The 14,972-nt window shown below is 42.0% G+C and overlaps 1 long non-coding RNA gene across 9 annotated transcripts in view; it reads left to right on the forward strand.

Annotated features, from left to right (window-relative positions):
• The window catches only part of LOC138845368 (uncharacterized), a 318,589-nt gene that overhangs the window by 96,319 nt on the left and 207,298 nt on the right, over positions 1-14,972 (forward strand). The window lies entirely within an intron of this gene.

A 14,972-nucleotide genomic window follows, 5' to 3' on the forward strand; every position in this document is an offset into this window, starting at 1 on the left:
GTTATATCTTTTTCAGGTTTAGGAATAGAAGTAGTTTAAGGGGATTGCCTTCCTTTTAGTTGTTTTCAATAATTTGAGAAGAATTAGAGTTAGTTCTTTAAATGTTTGGTAGAATTCAGCAGTGAAGCCATTATTATTATTTTTTTTTTTGTCCTGGTCTTGTGTTTTTTTGCTGTTGTTGGGAGGGTCTTTATTACTGATTCAATTTCTGTCTCAGTTATAGGTCTGTTTATGTTTTCTATGTCTTCATGACTCAATTTATGTAGGTTGTATGTGTATGTGTCCAGGAATCTATCCATTTCTTCTAGGCTTCCCAATTTGTTGGCATACTGCTCTTTGTAGTAATTTCTGATGATTCTTTTAATTTTTGTGGTGTCTGTTGTTACATTTCCTTTTTTATCTCTGATTTTATTGAGTTGGGTCTTCTCTCTCCTTTTTTTGGTTAGTTGAGTAAATGGTGTGTCAATTTTGTTTATTTTTTGAAAGACTAGCTCTTCATTTTTGTATTTTGTATTTTTGGTTCAATTTTATTTCTTGTCTAATTTTAATTATTTCTCTTCTCCTAGTTTTGGGTTTGATTTGCTGTTCTTTTTCTAGGTCTTCTTCAATGACCCACTGTTCATTCAGGAACATGTGTTCAGTCAGTCTCCATGTGTTTGCATATGTTCTAGATATTTTTGAGTTGTTGATCTCCAGTTTCATTCCACTGTGGTCTGTGAAGACGCATGGTATGATTTAGAATTTTTTGAATTAGCTGAGACTTGGTTTGTGGGCTAGCATCTGGACTAACCTACAATTCTAGGTACTGGTGAGAAGAATGTGTGTGTTCTGCAACTGTAAGATGCAAAGTTTTGTAGATATCTGTTATGTACGTTTGGTCTATGGTGTCGATTAACTGTTTCCTTGCTGAATTTCTGTCTGGTTGATCTGTCCATTGCTGGAAGTGGGGTATTGAAGTCTGCCATTCGATCCATCAAGATTTCTTTTAAATGGTGCTTATATGTTTTAATGAGGTGCTTATTTTTATTATAGTCACATCTTCCTGTTGAATTGATCCCTTAATCATTATATAGTGCCCTCTTTGTCTCTCTTAACAGTTTTTGTGTTAAGGTCTATTTTGTCTGATATCAGGATGGCTACACCAGCTCTTTTTTGGTTTCTGTTTGCATGGAATATCTTTTATCATCCTTTCACTTTCAGTCTGCATGTATCTTTCTTGGTGAGATGTGTTTCTTGTAGGCAGCAAATAGATGAATTTTTTAATCCATTCAGTCAGTCTGTATCTTTTAACTTGAGAGTTGAGGCCATTTATATTCAAGGTTACTGTTGATAAGTAACGATTTGGCCCTGACATTTTTCCATAATTATTCCTACTGTTTACTTTGGATTTCTTTTGTATTTTTACTGGGAGATTTTCTTACTTCACCTTCTTTTATAGAGATGACCATATTTCTGTAGATAGCACATCAGTAAGCATCTTTTGTAAGGCTGGATGAGTGGTGACAATTTCTTTCAATTTCTGTTTGAGCTGTGGCGCTGGCGGATTTCTTTAACTTGTGGATTTGCTTCTGGTTATTTCTAAATCCTACTATCAATTTTTTGAATTCTGTCAATTCTCCCAGCCAGAGTTAGGCATCTCCTCTCAGCTGGTTGCTGGGCATGTGGCATGTGGACATGAACAGGCACAGTTGTTACATATGTCCAAATTGCACATGTGTCCAAATTGGATGCTGGAGCCAGTGGTTGGGGAGAGAGAAACATGACCCCCTTTTCCCTCTAGGTTGGCAGGTACACTGTCCTCCACAGGGCTCCAGGCAGACTCATGCCAGGCACTTCCCACAGCTTTATCGCCAGTGGCTTGGGCTGCTGCAGTCTGGTCTCACTTCACTCTCCAAACCTGATGCTGAGGCTCTTGGCTGCTGGGGTCCTGAGTTGTTACATCCACACCCTTCATATAGATCCACAATGGAACTTCCTCTGAAGTTTTCTCCCTAACTCCTTCCTGAGGTTACATAAAGATTTTTTGAGGCCAGTGCCGTGGCTCACTAGGCTAATCCGCTGTCTGCGGTGCTGGCACCCCGGGTTCTAGTCCCAGTCGGGGTGCCAGATTCTGTCCCGGTTGCTCCTCTTCCAGTCCAGCTCTCTGCTGTAGCCTGGGAAGGCAGTGGAGGATGGTCCAAGTGCTTGGGCCCTGCATCCGCATGGGAGACCAGGAGGAAGCACCTGGCTCCTGGCTTCGGATCGGTGTAGCTCTGGCCTTGGCGGCCATTTGGGGGGTGAACCAACGGAAGGGAGACCTTTCTCTCTGTCTGTCTCTCTCTCTCACTGTCTAACTGCCTGTCAAAAAAAATGTTTTTTGAAAAGATTTATTTTATTTGAAAGATAGGGTTACAGAGAGAGAAAGCACAACATAGAGGTCTTCTATCCACTGGTTCTCTCCCCAAATGTCCACAAACGCTGGAGCTGGGCCAGACCAAAGCCAGGAGCCCGGAATCTATTCTGGTTTCCCACAAGTGTGCAAGGGCCCAAGCACCTGGGCCATGTTATGCTGCTTTCCCAGGTGCATTAGCAAGGAGATAGTTTGGTAGTGGAGCAGCCAGGATCCAAACTGGCACCTATATGGGATGTCTGCAGGTACCATCTCCACCTGCTATATCACAGCACCCGTCGTATCATAAAGATTTGCAGTGGTATCTACCAGAGCTTTCATTGTTAAAACTTCCACATTCAAATCTACAGTGGTATAGTTGTCACAGTTTTAGTAGATTTATTCCTGGGTATTAATGTTTACTGCTGCTACCAAAAGCCCCTCACTTTTGTGATCAGCCAGCGTCGAGGATGGGGAAAATACCTTACTTTAGTCTGGGATTGAACTAGTTCAGAGCCACGTTTCATTCTTTTTGAGGTTGGGCTATTTCTTGTTACCGCTTATTCATGGCACATTACCCTTGAGCAATCCCAAATGAGAGCCCGAGTGTTTCTCAGCCACCTGCACTGCAGAAAGTTCTGCTCGTCTCCTGCGCCTGCCGGCCATGGCTCTCTGCTTAGTGTTCACAAGCTGTTCAGGAATGAGCTGAAGAGTCAAGGGGAGAGGTGGTACCTAAAGTCAGACTCACTTCTCAGTACTTCCTTCTTTCTAGATTCTAGATTCTCAAGTCTTAGCTGCCTTAGGAGTGTTTGACTCTCACAAACAAATGGTTTAAAAATATTTTACATCACTTTTCTAGTAGTTATCAGTAGGAAGATTAGTCTGATACTACTTTACCTGCTGGAGTCAGAGAACTGGTAAGGTGCTATTAAATGTAGACTAGATGTCTTGGGGCAAAATCTCTTTAATTTATAGCTTTTGTGGACTTCGTTGGTGCAAATTCTCTACGATCAATTTTGGGCAACCAGCGTGACACCACTCAATGTGGAATTGGGAAAAGAAGTGTGTGAATGGCTTTTGTGTGCTTGTGGAGAGTGCTCCAGCACAGAGAGTTGAGATCCTGTTCTAACTGGCTATGTTCTGTCCTTCCAGGACAAGTGGAAGGTGCTGTTACTTTTTTGCCCTCAACATCCCCACATGTAGGCACTCACACTGCACCCTTGTCCTGGGTGTTTGTGTAGGGAGCAGGTTGCGAGTAGATGGGGTCAGTGGAAATGTAGAGCTCTGTATGGGACTTACACTGGTGAGAAGTGAAGGGCTGTATGGATTTAGAAGTGGGGAGAATTGTCAGAAGCATGAAGAGGTCGGAAGGGGACATAAATATAGTCAGAAACCCTAATAATAATTACAATAAACATCAGAGAAATAAGTGGCACAGTTTTCACCCATCCAATTGGAAAGATGTTTTGAAAAAAATATTTATTTGAAAGGCAGAGTTGGAAGAGAGAGACAGAGATCTACTATCCAATGGCCCATTACCCAAGTATTGCAATGGCTGGTGTTGGGCAGGGCTGGAGCCAGGAGCTTCTTCCAGGTCTCCCACATGGGTGCAGGGTGCCAAGCATTTGGGCCATCTCCCACTGCTTTCCCTGGCACATTAGATTGGAAGTGGAGCAGCTGAGATGATGGTACTGAAGGCAGGGGCTTTACCTGTTATACCCCAACACCAGCCCTGGAAAGAAAAATTAAAAATATGTTCTGGGAGTTGATGGTGCAGTGAGTTAAGTTGCTGCCGGTGATACTAACATACCATGGGGTAGCACCAGTATGCGTCCTGGCAACTCTGCTATCCAGCTCCCTGCTAATGTGACTGGCAAGGCAGCAGAAGATGGCCCAAGTACTTGTGTCCCTGTCACCCATGTCACTCCCCAATTGGCCACAAAGGCTGGAGCTGAGCCAGACTAAGCCAGGAGCCAAGTGTCTCTTCTGGGTTTCCCACATGGGTGCAGGGGCCCAAGCACAGGTGTTTCTGGCTCCTGGCTTCAGCCTGGCCCAGACCTGGCTGCTGTGGCCATTTGAGGAATTAAAAATGCATAGAAGATCTCTTGCTTTCTCTGTAACTCTGCCTTTCAAATAAATAAATGAATAAATCTTAAGAAAATGTTCTGGATATAAAATTTTACAACAAATATTGCCTTGGGGCTGGCATTGTGGTACAGAAATTAATCCTCTCCCTGCAATGCCAGCATCACATGTGGGTGCTGGTTTGAGTCCCTGCTGCTCCATTTATGATCCAGCTCCCTGCTAATGTTCCTGGGAAAGCAGCAGAAGATGGCCCAAATACTTCGTTCCCCATCACCCATGTGGGAGATTCGGATGGAATTCCAGGCTCTTGGCTTTAGCCTGGTCGAGCCCCAGCTGTTGTGGTCATTTGTGGAGCCAATAGATGGAAAAATCTCTGTGTCTTTCCCTCTCTCTGTAACTCTGCCTTCCAAATAAATAAATAAACCTTTTAAAAAAAGATAGCCTCAATCTCTCATAGTGTTGTGGGGAAGAAAATTAATACTATCATTCTGTAGAGCAATAGTTACCCAAGGATTCAAGAACATTTTTTACCCTGTGACTAAATAATTTTACTTTCATCAGTAAATTCTAAGAAAGTAATCAAATGCAGCAAAATAAAACTAAAAGAACACAAATCCATTTAAAAATGAATAAAGAAATGATAGAAATATTTTCAAAGCCTTTTAAAGATTTTAAACAAGATGAAATAAAATGAAAACAAAACAGGATGGGGCAATAATTTCATTTCATTGAACTTTCTGAAATTAGGAATGTGTACATGTAATGAAGGGAAATAGGCTGGCGCCGCGGCTCACTAGGCTAATCCTCCGCCTGCGGTGCCAGCACTCCAGGTTCCAGCTTCGGTTGAGGCACCGGTTCTGTCCTGGTTGCTCCTCTTCCAGGCCAGCTCTCTGCTGTGGCCCGGGAAAGCAGTGGAGGATGGCCCAAGTGCTTGGGCCCTGCACCCACATGGCAGACCAGGAGAAGCACCTGGCTCCTGGCTTCGGATTGGTGCAGTGCTGTCCGTAGCGGCCATTTAGGGGCTGAACCAACGGAAGGAAGACCTTTCTCTCTCTCTCTCTCACTGTCTAACTCTGCCTGTCAAAAAAGAAAAAAAGAAAAATTTTTCTTATTTTAATTTTAATTTTTAAGATTCATAGATACAAGTCTATGAACAGAATATTCTTTTCTCCCTTCCTCTCATCCTCCTTCCCTCTTTTTTTTTGTTTTTGAGATAACATATTTTAAATTTACATTGCAATAAAAAGGCTTTATACTTCACTGAATAAGTTTAAAAAGTAATAAGCAAAAAGACCCTAGTTTAATGGGAATTTAGACAACAGCTATAAACAATAATTGAATGGAAAAATGACCATTTCATCCATATACAGTGTTTTATTCAATTAGTCATACAGAATTTCTTTCGATGAAATGGAACCAATAACAATGTAACATCTACATATTTCCTGTGTGGTTACAAGATAATAATTAAGTTCATTTAGACTTTAAGCCATTACCTCTCAACAGCTTTTGCACAGGGACAATTTTCTCCAGATTGCAATGATATGTTACATTTCTTTCATACTCTATTAGTTACCACAGATCAGGGAAAACATATGGTATTTGTCTTTTTGAGACTGGCTTATTTCTCTAGGTTTAATGGTTTCCAGTTGCAATCATTTTGTTGGGAAAGACAGGATTTCATTCTTTCCTTATAGCTTAGTAATATTCCAGAGTGTGTATATATATATATATCTATATCTATATATATACCGCATTTTCTTTATCCATCCTCTAGGTTGATTCCGTATGTTAGCTATTGTGAACTGAGCTCCAATAAGCATGCAGGTACAGATAACTCTTTCATATGCTGATTTCATTTCATTTGAGTAAATTTCTAGGAATGGGATAACTGGGTCCTAGGATCTATTTTTAGCTTTCTAAGGAATTTCCATATATCTTCCACAATGGCTGTAGTAGTTTGTATTCCTACCAAGAGTGGATTTAGGGAAAAATTCCCCCACATCCTCAACAGAATTTCTCTTTTGTTGATTTCTGAATGAGAGCCATTCTAACTGGGGTGAGGTGAAATCTCATTGTGGTTTTGATTTGCAAGGAAATCGAATTTTTTGAAAGTGCTGTTATCCTTGGTAGTGGGATCATGAGTACTTTTTATCTTATTTTAAATTTCCTGTAGTTTTTTTTTTTAACTTTTATTTAATGAATATAAATTTCCAAAGTACAGCTTATGGATTACAATGGCTTCCCCCCCCATAACTTCCCTCCCACCTGCAACCCTCCTCTTTCCTGCTTCCTCTCCCTTTCCATTCACATCAAGATTCATTTTCAATTCTCTTTATAAACAGAAGATCAGTTTAGCATATATTAAGTAAAGATTTCAACAGTTTGCACCCACATAGAAACACAAAGTGAAAAATACTGTTTGAGTACTAGTTATAGCATTAAATCACAATGTACAGCACATTGAGGACAGAGATCCTACATGAGTAAGTGCACAGTGACTCCTGCTGTTGACTTAAGTTTGTTGGTTTTCTTAGTGAACTCGTCTGTTGCCTTTATGGTCTCAAAAAGCCAAACAATGTGACAGTGGGGGAAAATTATATAAGCAAAGGATTTTTTTGTGTTTGGGATTAATAACTGGGTTAATTTATCTAGGAGAATTTCATTTGAATCAAATGCAAATCCATTTGCAAATATGTTGGTTGTGTTTTTCTCTAAGTCTAAATTTTCTTTGGGTGCCTTATCAAGTTTAATAACCCAATGCCAGATACATTTATAGAGCAATAGCGCATGTGAGAGAGGGGGAGAGACAACCATGGGTTTTGAGCACAAGTATAAGAGATATTGAATAATAAAGTTATTTTGAAATTATGGTATCTATACACCATGGAATACTTCTTAGCAGTATTTTTTTTTTCTGTACCAAGATGGATGCAACTGGAAACCATTATACTTAGTGAAATCCCAAAAAGACAAATACTATATGTTTTCCCTGATCTGTGGTAACTAATAGAGTACCTAAAATGCAGCATATAGGAGTGAAATTGACATTTTGAGATTGGATGATTGTTTACAGCTCTTGTCTCTACTGTTGAGAAACAGTGTGGGTGTGGTTTTTTTTTTTTCCCTCATACTATCTGTAGAACTCTTTACTTACTGTAGGGTTAATATAAAGTAAATTGAAAATAGATCTTTGTAAAAATTAATAGGAGAGAGAAGAAGGGTGAGAGCATGGGCAGGAGGGAGGGTATGGTAGGAAGAATCACTGTATTCCTGAATCTGTATACATGAAATGCATGAAATTTGTATGCCATAAATAAAATTTTTAAAAAATGATAGATAAAGCCACATGCAAAAAAATATAAACATACCATTTTAATAGACTTTTTAACTTTCTCAAGTTTCCACAGGGCTCTGACAGCCGGTCCTGAGGAAAGCTACCTCTGGCTTTGTGCTATCATTGGCCCTGAACATATCCAGACCTTAGAAAAGACAACCAGGCATGTATTCAGAAGGGAGACTGATTTTTCTTCCCTAGGGTCTCAAAGATTTACCAGACTTTCTTTTTCCCATTTTCTTCTTTTCCTCCTTGATGATTGTAGGATAGAATTCACTTAAGTTTATGGTACCTTCTTGAACTGATCACTAAGTTTTCCCTGTTTGCTAAGTAACACTTTCAACTTATCTTCAGGATTCTCAGTAATTAAAGAGAACATAAGTCAAAACAAAAATAAGTGACACTTAATGATGATGCTCTTCTCCTTGGCGTCAATAAAGGGACCTTGGGTTTCAGTGACTTAAACATTTTCTTCTTAGTATTTATATGTATACATGTGCACACATATACATATATGTATTTATATTCACATGTGTATGTATGTATGCATGTACACACACAAAAACACATATATATCTACAAGGGTACGCCAAAGAGTTTGTGGAAAAATGAAATTAAAGATATTTATTGTGGTACAAAAATTTTGAAATCCATGTATAGTTTTTCAAAATATACCTTTTCTAAGTTTTTGAAGACTCTGAGTATTTGTGTATATTTTTGAGTATATTTTAAAAATAAGATTCATGTTTATTCTTTTCCATGTGATAATTATTCTGGCAACCTTAATGAGTACTGTACATTATCCCTTTGTCACATAAAATATAATCGCTTCTTTTTCTCTTAATTAGTTCTTTCTGGAACACTGATAGATTTAAGTTAGACAGTAGCCTTCATGTTTCTTTAATTTTTTAACTTCCCAACCATAATCATTTTATAGCAGTTATTTTATATTCTATCCAATAATTCCATTCTCTTAAATCTTGGCTGATCAAATTGCTAGAGTGTGCTTTCTGCTGAGCTCAATCTTGAGGGCCTGTGTTCTCATATGCTTAGTGATTTCTTTTATTGTGCTGTGGTCCTTGGAACTTTACCTGAGGGAATTACTTGAAGCTTGACTTTAAAGTGGATTTTTCTATGAAGAAGTTGGTTTTGCATTTTCCAGGGTCCTTGGTAGGCTCTTTCCTTACACTTGTACTGAATATACTTTCAAGAGTACAAATGGTGGTCCACATACCAAATATCTAAGTTGTTGAAAGTAATAAATTAAGCCAAAAACTGTTAGATATTAAATGTAAAGTTCTATTCTTCTTCTTTTTTTTTTTTTTTTTTTTTTTTTTTTTTTTTTTTTTTTGACAGGCAGAGTGGATAGTGAGAGAGAGACAGAGAGAAAGGTCTTCCTTTTGCCATTGGTTCACCCTCTAGTGGCCACCACGGCTGGTGCATTGCGGCCAGCGCACCGCGCTGATCCGAAGCCAGGAGCCAGGTACTTCTCCTGGTCTCCCATAGGGTGCAGGGCCCAAGCACTTGGGCCATCTTCCACTGCCTTCCCAGGCCACAGCAGAGAGCTGGCCTGGAAGAGGGGCAACCGGGAAAGAATCCGGCGCCCCAACCGGGACTAGAACCCGGTGTGCCGGCGCTGCTAGGTGGAGGATTAGCTTAGTGAGCTGCGGCGCTGGCCAAGTTCTATTCTTCTACCTTGATAAATATACCTTCATAATGTCAACCTCTAGAAATTTTTAAAAGCCTATGCTTTTTATATAACTGGAAGTTGTCAAAATATCAAAGAATAGTGAATTTCATGATTATTAGGCATGTCTAGGTATTCTTTTGGTGGACTGAAGTTTATATTAATAGATGAGTAAATATAACTAATGCAAGTACTTTATAAAAAAACCTATTTTAACCCTTTATTTCAAAACAATATATTATATTGTAACTAAAATTTTACACATAATTTTTCTACCAACAGTAGTGAACTGAAAGTTAAAAGTGTACAAATTTTGCTATATTTTCACCAAAAATTCAAAATAAATATACAAATTAGAAATCAAGTTGATTGAAAAATTATGCTTATAAAAATAGCTCTTTTATTTTAAAATATTCAAAATTATCCATTAAAATTAGAAGGTGGGCAGGCATTTGGCACCATGGTTAAATTAGCTTTTAAGACTCCTATATTGTGTATCGGAGTGCCTGGTTTGAGATCTGGCTCCTCTGAGTTTGATCCAGCTTCCTGCAAATGGACACTGGGAGGCAGCAAATGATGGCTCAGGTACTTGAGTACCAGCCACTGTAGAGGGAGACCTGCATTGATCCTGGGCTCCTGGCTTTGGCTTGGCCCAGCCCTCGCTCTTCTGTGGATTTGGGGAGTGAATCAGTGGATAGGAGACATCTTTCTACCTGTCCTTTGTCTCTTTCTCTGCCTTTCAAATGAAAAGAAAATAAAAATAAAAAGATTAGAAGGCAGCATAAATATTATGAATAACAGATTTCAAATAAAAATTATTTAAATAAAGTTAAATGTCTTTTTGACTTTTTAAAAAATGTATTAAATATTTTATAAAACAAAAACATACACAATTCCAGCACCGTGTTCATAGTTGCCAAAGTAAAAAATTGCTGCCAAAATTCTTACATATTACATCTGGCCTTACATATATACAAATATAAGAGAAAAATGAATTTTTGAATACTGAAAAATGTTCATCTGCCATGTGCAATTGTGGAAAAAACTGAACTCATTTATAACAAAAAAATACTGAGCATGCAGAAAAGCTTGAATTGAAACAGGCATTGAAACAACAGATTCTGGGCATTATGGAGATGGGATAATTTATTATGCAAAACTCTATTGTAGGAACACTGTCTGAGAAAGAAGATTGGACAAAATAGTCTTTAAAAAAAATCTAACAGCTTCTGCCGCTCAAATCCTTCTTTATTCCAAAAGCATGGCCATCTTTGGCCTTCCTGGAATTGTGACTGGCTGCTTTTTGTTTTCAGGACACAGAGCAGGAGATTGGGAGAGAGATTTCCCAGGAACCTAAATGTGGCTAGGCAGGTTTGCAGGTGTGTAGGGCTAGGAGTTACACCAAGCTGAAAATGAGCGCTACATCGCAAGTGACAGAGCACTTATGTGGACCTTAGTCTTTCTTTTATGTGTATAGGTGCTGTTAGGGGGCCCTGTCAACTCAGAACCATTTTAACACAATTACTGGTTGAAATGGTTTGGGTTGTGTGATGCCCAGCTGCAAATCTGTGACGGTAAGTTTTTAGGAATTTTCAAGGAAGCGACTTTAGTCCTTTCCACCCAGAGCCAATGCCCAAACAGGCATGTATCTGTCATCATCCTTGCCAGATTTTAATTTTCTTTTGGATTTGCTCACTGACTGCGTCATCTTTTGGAACTCTCATGTGTATATGGGAATTCTTAAGCTGAATGAGCCTGGTCTTCTGCCTTGGCACATGGAACTTATTGAAACCGAGGCCTTGAGCAATTAGGGATAGGCAGATTCGGCAGAGTTAGCTGCAGATTTAATTCTCCTTTAGCCTAGTAGATGTATGCTTTCTTGCCATTTCTATCCCCAGGGAAATTCCCTTGTCACACCACAAGCCTAGCAATAAAATAAAATAAAATAAAAACTTTTATCTGGTATTTTTAGGTTTAATTGGAGGAGTTTCTCATCTACCCTATTGCTAGAAATGAAATTAGTCTTACTAGAGAATATTTTAATATGTTTAATGAATTCCCCCAGCAATCAAAAAGTAGCTACTGCTGATCTCATTTCACAGATAGATTGCTGAGTCTCACATGTTTGGTGGCTTCCCATAGTGATATGATTTGCTGTGTAAAACAGTCATGAGGGTTAGGACTTGGGAGAAAATTGAATGGGAAGTTAAACTTGGAGGGGGAAGGAAGGAGGGAGGGAATGTGTAGGTACTCAGGGGGGAGGAGTGTGATTTAGTGGATGGAGAAAGTCTTCAGCCAGACAGACCTGGTTTTGAATTCAAGCTCTATCCTTTGCACCTTACTTTCCCTCTGACCTCAGCTATGTTAGCCATAACATGGGACTACAGTTATGACAGGAAGAAATATTCAGAATTAAATATTCAGAATTAAATAGGGACTAGTGCAGTCATGTTTGCATTCCAAGGGAGTGGTAAAACTTCAAACCTGGGAGAAGGTATTTTGTTTGTGAAAAATATATTGAGGAGGAATTTTAAAACTTTAAAATATATTCGAGAGACAGAGAAACAAAGAAGTGGGAGGGAGGGAAGAAGGGAGAAAGGAATAAAGAGAGATCAAGGGAGTACAAGAGCGAGCTCTCCCATTTACTCGTTCATTCCCTGAATGCCTGCAAGGGCTGGCCAGGCTGAAGCTGAGGCAGGAATTCAATCAAGGCTCCCACGTTGGGTGGCCAGGACCTGAGCACGAAGCATCTCCTTCCAGGGTCTGCGAAGGCAGGAAGCTGGAGTTGGAGTCAGAAATTGAAGGCAGGGACCCCAAAATGTGATGCAGGTGTTCCCTCTGGCATCCTAACTCATAGATCAAATGCCCACCTTTGAGCAGTCAATTCTGAGTTTGAAGGGTGCAGCTCTAGTCTTCATTTCTGAGGAATTTTTGAAAAGAAAGATAAAAATGTAGAGAGAAATTAATTTCTCAGCATAACTCGGGAAAACAGTTTTGAGTTTCCGTGAGTAACTATGGATAGAAGGGTTAAGGGACCCAAGATTTAGAAGAAGATGCATAACCTGGTAAGAAGTTGAGAACGAGGAACGCCAGCTGGAAGATGGAATATGTATCTGTCATGTCATGATCCGTCAGAAATTCCAGGTGGGGGATAGCGCAGTGTTTTAGGATAGTGGGGAATAATATGCAAGTTTGTGTTGTATGACCCCAAACCTTCAATGAAAGTCTACTTTCTATAACAGATGGGTGGTAATGGTTCCTGTAGGAATTGAAGGAATTAGGGCAAAGCCTAGCATGGAATTAAGTGGTTCAGAAACAGCACATGGCATCCCCCACGCTAGACAGAAAGGACCATAAAAATGACAACAGGATTAGTAAGAGTTGATATTGTGTGCTGACACTAGGCTTTACGGAGGTAGTGAAATGTGCCTGGAAGAAGTGGTATTGATCCCTCTACGAGATTCAAAAAATGTTCAATAAGCACATGAGAAAGTGCTCAATTTTATTAATCAGGGAAATGGAAATTAAAACCATAGTGAGATACCACCTAAATAGTTCCCAGAAAGGAAAGTTTAACACGCCTGTCACTTCAGATGTCAGCAGGGATGTGGGACGTCCAGAGCTCCTCTATTCTACGTAGATTTGAACCCAACCATGTCAAAAAAATCAACATTAATTGACCAAACACTCCATGAAAAGTCAAAAGTAACTGACAAAAAGCGCGAGACCCAGCAGCTATGTAGCCTAAATGAGGCACTCTCTAAAAGATACGCTGGAAGTGAAGCCATATAAAATGATGTACCACGCAACTACTAGATTGCTAGGAAAACTTAGGAATTATTTTTTTTCTGGAGATTTCCTTTGAATGTTTTCAGACTGAGGTTGCCCGCCTGAAACATAAACCTCGGGAAAGTGGTTGGAAGGAGTCTATTGCACGGGCTTTGTGAACTGGCTGATGACGCTCTGGGGTGTCACGTTGGCTGGGAGGCCAAGCGGAAGTGCACCTGGCTTCAGGCACACTGGAGAGGTCCCTGCAGGCCGCCGGGATCCAAGCCTGACCGTAAAGCAACAGGAGGTGATGGTTTGAGGGTTAGACTGGTGCTGTGTGCCCTGGCAGCTGTGCCAGGCTGCTCGGAGTTGCCTTCCTGCCTAAGCACATTCCTGCTGGAGTCCTCCTGCTCACGGCTTGAGCCTTGAGACGGGGCGGCCCTGGTCTCTGCCCTCCCGCCTCTGATTGAGACCTTCCCCGCAGGCGGCCGGAGGGGCTCCCGCGCCCTGCCCCCGGGGAAGGGCTGGTGGACAGACAGGCTGTGTTTTCCGAAGTGGCTGCCTGGTGCCAGGCGCTGGGCAAAGTCTGTCGCTCTGGTTTCCAAACTCCTCCGAGCTTAGGGCCCTGTGCGGCCCCAACTCCTGCCCAGGCAGCCCGGAGTGCGGGAGAGGGCTCTGGGTGGGCCGTTGGGCACGCCCTGCTTCTCCACGCGCCCGGCCGTGGTCTCCGCACGCCTCTGATCAGTCGGTTGGTCAGCGGCTGCCCGGCTTCGGCTCCACCTGGCGGCACTCCGCCTGCTTGCTCTCCACCGGCCACCTCGGCAGGGAACTTGGTCCACTTGTGGTCGTCATCCGGGCCGCCCTGTGAGTCCTGGCTCCCCGAGCCCCTCCTGGACCTGCTGTCATGCTTTGACATCACGCGGAGGAGGCAGTTTGGGACCTGAAGGCTCCCGAGGCCCTGCCCGCTGGGTTCCGATGGGCCACTCCGAAGAAGGGGGTGCTCCTGAGACAGTGCCCACTCGGTGCCACCCGAGAACGGCAAGTTTCCCTTCTCCGAGAACATGGATCCTGCCTTTGCCACCTGAGCAGGTACTTCCCGTGCCTTCAGTCACCCCACTGGCGGATCCTTGCCTGAAGGAGGCGAGCGCCCCAGGGGAGTACGAGAAAGGCCCAGCAAAGGCAGGAGGGCGGCTGGATCCGAGAAGCAGCCCGGAGCAAGGGTGGGGCCTCCAGGGTTCCTGGAGAGTCCCTCCCTTCCCGTGCAGTCCTGGGTCTCTGGATTCAAGCTCAGGAGCAGATGCCCTCTAGGAATTCTTTCTTCAGCACCTGTGGGTGTGCAGCCTCTTTGGAGGAGTGATGCTGGTACAGCAGGATGCCCTGACCCAGCCTCATCCTGCTCCCTGCTGCTTGAGAAATTGTCAGAAGCCTGGCTGGAGGAAGGCCAGGTGCACCTCTCTCGGCTTCACGCCTGGATGGACTGTGCAGGGATAAGAGGTGTCAGACACTTTGTCAGGGCCAAGTTCCCCAGCTGCGTCTGCCAGTTGTAGACCCTGGAATTGGGAAACCCTTGCTGTGGGGTGGAGGTGAGCTGCCTGCATCTCGGCTTCCTTGTGGAGCCACTCATTACTGAAGACCTAAGCTTGCAGGAGACGCTGGGCATCAGGGACTCAGTAGCATCCTTGAGGATAAGGCCAAGGCCAAGGCCGACTGCTGTGCCGGTCAGCCTG

This window comes from Oryctolagus cuniculus, chromosome 15, assembly GCF_051225735.1.
Source record: "Oryctolagus cuniculus isolate XC-2025 breed Fujian yellow rabbit chromosome 15, ASM5122573v1, whole genome shotgun sequence".
Taxonomy (NCBI): domain Eukaryota; kingdom Metazoa; phylum Chordata; class Mammalia; order Lagomorpha; family Leporidae; genus Oryctolagus; species Oryctolagus cuniculus.